Here is a 4,990-nt window from a genome sequence, read left to right as displayed (position 1 = left end):
AACATGTATATACCACACCTTGTTCAATCATTCCACAATTGATGGGCACCCCCTTAATTTCCAATTCTTTCCCACCACAAAAAGAGCTGCTATAAATATTTTTGTACATATTTGTCTATCTCACATTTCTATGATCTCTTTGGGATATAAGCCTAGAAGTGGTATTGCTGGGTCAAAGGGTATGAAATTATTTATAGCCCCTTGGGCATAATTGCAGATTGCTTTCCAGAAAGGTTGCAATAGTTTACACCTCCACCAGCAATGCATTAGTGTTCCAATTTGCCCACATCCTCTCTAGCATTTATCATTTTCCTGTTTTTTCATCTGGCCAATCTGACTGGTGAGATGTGGTACCTCAGAATTGTTTTGATTTGCATTTCTCTAATCAATAGTGATTCATTGCATTTCTTCATGTGCTTATAGATATATTTAATTTCTTTCTCTGAAAACTGCCTGTTCATATCCTTTGACCATTTATCAATTGGGGAATGACTTGTATTCTTATATATTTGACTCAATTCTCTGTATATTTTAGAAATGAGTCCTTTGTCAGAGACATAGGTTGTAAAAATTATTTCCCAATTTCCCACCTCCCTCTTAATCTTGTACTTTGAAATAGGACTAACACTTAACCCTTTCCTAGGTCACAAAAAGAGAACTGTGAAATAAAATTGGGAATATAGATCCAGGTAATTGAATTCATTCTTGTTACTATTTGGCACCAAGAAAAATTTTAGTTCTGTGTAACTACAAAATCTGAAGTTTAACATCACCAGATTGGTTAATCATTTTTTTTTTTATTTCAAATTTCAAAATTAAGACCATGATTGTTATTGGTAAAAATTTTAAGGAATGAATACCTGAGAAAAGTCTACTTGAGAAAAAGGTCAAAAAGAAATTCACTAAGATTCTCCTTCCCATAGTCCTATCTTTAACAAGGCTAAGGTTATGGTGTCTTCTCACTGTGATCCAGCTCTGACTAGACCAGTGCCACAGTGACAAGGTACAACTGCTAAGATTCTCTTCCTTGTGGTCCCAGTTCTTTTTAGCTAGGGCTACAGAGCCCTCCCCCTGTCATCCAGCTCTGATGAAGCTGAGGAGAGAGTAAGAGGTTAGAACCATTAAGATTTTCTCCCTGTGGTCCCATCTCTACCTGAACTGGGGCTGCAGTGAATTTAGAATAATAGCAGGGAATTTGAGTTAACCTCCTCCACCTGGTGTAAAAAAAAAAAAAAAGGAAAGAAAAAAAAAGAAAAAGGGGGGGGAAGCACAGCAGGGAAGTCAGAGCTACATGGGCTTGTCATCTGCCTTCCTCAAAGGTTAAATGCCTGGAATAGAACTTTTTTTTTTTTTTCTGAATGACATGGGAATAGTTAGACAAAGGGAAAAGAAGCTTTTGAAACAAAGGTACAAACACAAGTTAATCATTATCTCATATACTAAGCCTGGGATACAACTGAGCTACTAAAGTGGGTGTTAGATCTGAGCTATTCAGCCTAAAATTATATTCTTTCTACAGACTAAATAGTTTAGTAAAAGGATACTTGGGATTCTTTAAGTAATTTACTCCCTCTTCAGTTAATCTGGGCAACTTGGGTATTTTTTTTGGTAAATACTCAGCAATTTCACTAAGGTTGTTAAATTTATGTACATATAATTGTGAAAAATTATTGTTTTGATTTCCTCTTGATTGGAGGTAGATTCTCCATTTTTATTTTTGATACTCATAATTTTGTTTTCTTCTTTCTTTTTTTATCATTTTGACTAAGGGTTTATCAATTTTATTGCTTTTCTTTTCATAAAACCAGCTCTTAGTTTTATTTTTTAAATTAATAGTTTTTTATTTCAAATTTATTAATCTCTCCTTTGCTTTTCAATATTTATAATTAATATATGATTGGGGATTTTCAATTTGTTCTTTTTCTAGCTTTTTCAATTGCATGCCCAATTCATTGACCTCCCTTTTCTCTAATTTAATCATGTATGACCTCAGGGATATAAAACTTCCTCTAAGAAATGCCTTTAAAACATCCCACAAATTTGGGTATGTTGTCTCATTATTATCATTCTTTCGAATGAAATTACTGATAGTTTGTATAATTTCTTGTTTGACCCAATCATTCTTTAGGGTTCAGTTGTTTAATTTCCAATTAGTTTTTATTCTATCTTGCCATGACCTTTTATTGTATATAATTTTTATTGCATCATAATCTGAGAAAGATATATTTAATATTTCTGCCTTTCTTCACTGAATTGTGAGGTTTTTATGCCCTAGAACATGGAAAATTTTTAAGTATGTGCCATGAACCATTGAGAAGGAAGTATATTCCTTTATATCCCCATTCTGTTTTCTCCAGATATCTATCATATCTAGGCTCTCTAAAATTCTATTCACCTTCTTAACTTCTTTCTTCTTTATTTTGAAGTTAGATTTATCAAGTTCAGATAGGGGGAGATTAAGGTCTCCCACTAGTATAGTTTTGCTATCTATTTCTTCCTCTAATTCCCTTAACTTCTCCTCTAGGAATTTGGATGCTATACCACAGATCTATTTTTGATTTTGCTTTATCTGAGATAAGGATTGCTAACCCTGTTTTTTTTTTTTTTAACTTAAGCTGAGGCTTAATATATTCTACTGCAACCTTTTACCCTGTGGGTATGCCTTTGTTTCAAATATGTTTCTTGTAGACAGCATATTGTAGGATTATGGTTTTTAATGCATTCTGCTATTCACCTCTGTTTCATGGGAGAGTTTTTTGTGAATTCATATTCACAGTAATGATGACTATCTGTCTCTTCCCCTCCATCCTATTCCTTCCCATGCTTATGTTTTTGTTTCTTCCTTCTCCCTTCCCCTCCTTAAGGGTGTTTTTCTTTTGACCACCACCTCCCTCAGTGTTCCCTCCATGTGACCCCCCTTCTTTACCTACCCTCTCCCCTTACTACTATTTCCTTGCCCTCCTACTGCCTATAGGACACAGTAGATTTTTATACTTATCAGAGTATGTTATTCCCCTTTGACCCCAAACCAATTAGAGTAAATTTCATACAGTGCTCCTCTCCCTCCTTCATTTCCCTCTATTTAATGAGTTTTCATCTCTTTTCACATCAGAATCTTAAACTGAACTGATTATGTTGATCACTCTTTGAAACAGAACCGGTGAGAATAATGTTCAAATGATGTTCCCCTCCCTCTTTCCTTCCCCTCTACTATGGTGTGTTTTTATGCCTCTTCATATGGCATAATTTATCTTTTTCTCTCTCATCCTTTCCTTTTATCCAATTATAGTCACTTTGACCCCCTTAATAAGGTTTTGTTGTTTTTATCATCAGATTAGTTTATTTATACCCACACACTCTATGTATAACTCTTTTAAAGGTCATGATAATAATATAGATTTCAATATTGCCAGTTATCCCATTCTCATAGGGGGATGTGAATATTTTGCTATTATTGCATCCCAAGTTATGTGCATGTGTGCATTTGTTTATGTGTGTGTGTTTTCCTTGTTTACCTTTTTATGTCTTTCTTGAGTCTTCTAATTGGAGATCAGATTTTCCATTGAGCTCTAGCTTTTTCATCAGGAAAGTCTGGAAGTCCCTTATTTCAATAAATGACCATCTCCTTGCCTGAAAGCTTATGCTCAGTTTTGCCTGGTAGTTAATCCTTAGTTGCAGTCCTAGCTCTTTTGCCCTATGAAATATCAAATTACAATCCCTCTGATCTTTTAAAATGGAAGCTGCTAGGTCTTGTATGATCCTGACTGTAGTTCCATGACATTTTAATTGTTTCTTTTTGGTTGCTTGCAGTATTTTCTCCTTAATCATGTAATTCTTCTGCTATATTTCTTGGAGTTTTCAATTTGGGATCTCTTTCAGAAGGAGTCCAGTGAATTCTTTTGATAACTATTTTATCTTCTGATTCCAGGATTCAGGACAGTTTTCTTTGAGAATCTCTTAGAGGATGTTGTCCAGGCTGCTTTTTTCATCATGGCTTTCTGGTAGATGAATAATTCTTAAGTTATCTCTCCTGGATCTGTTCTCTAAGTCAGTTGTTTTTCCAGTGAGATATTTTAAACTTTCTTCCAATTTTTCAGTCTTCATGTTTTGTTTGATTGACTCTTGGTGCATCATAGAGTCCTGAGCTTCAATTTGACTGATTCTAATTTTTAGTGAATTATTCTCTTCAGTTAGTTTTCGAAGGTCCTTTTTTAGGGAAGTATTTTCTCCAATTAGTTCACTAACTTTACTTTTTAAGGATTTGTTTTCTTCAGTGAGACTTTTTTTTTTTTCCAATTTGGTCACTGTAGATTTAAATTTGTCTCCTACCTCCCTAATTTGGCCTTTAAAATCTTTCTTGAGCTCCTCCAAAAATGATTTTTGGGCTTGAGACCAGTTCATATTTCCTTCTGTGGTCTCAGGTGTGAGTATATAATCCATGTTGACCTCTGTATTTGGTTGTTCTTGATCACTATAATAATTTCTAATCAGTTTTCTTGCCTTCTCCCTCTCCTTTTCAGCTTTCTTCCTTCTTATTGTAATTTCCTATTTCATAATTTCTCTTTCTGGGAAATAAGGGCCTGGTTGTTGACTTTGTATGCTGTAGCCTGCTAGAGCCACAAGTGTGAGAGACACTGTGGCAGTCACAAGATGTCGGAGGGGGTGCATGTGACCTCTGAGGGGTAGGAGCTTGGAGATGTGGAGGCTGACTCTGCCGAGCCAAAAGGGCTGACATGGCATTGAGTGCAGGGCCATGGGAGCCAACTTTGCCAGGTTGGGAAAGGCCAACGTGGCATTGAATGTGCCTTATCAACACGGACTCCTCTTAACATATACTCCTTTGCCCTGCACTCAGGAGAGTGCATGATTGGCTCCCACATGGCATATGACAGTAAGAAGAATGATAAGGATATTAGGGAAAAAGCAAGGGGAGGCTCCCTCTCTCTTCCTCTCTCTCTTCCTCCCCCCCCCTCTCTCTCTCTGTCTCTCT

Source organism: Petaurus breviceps, unplaced genomic scaffold (assembly GCF_028583685.1).
Source record: "Petaurus breviceps papuanus isolate PSGF00001 unplaced genomic scaffold, PetGlider_PUasm1.0 184, whole genome shotgun sequence".
NCBI lineage: Eukaryota > Metazoa > Chordata > Mammalia > Diprotodontia > Petauridae > Petaurus > Petaurus breviceps.
The sequence above is the reverse complement of the archived record's forward strand: the minus strand, read 5'-3'. Positions refer to the sequence as shown.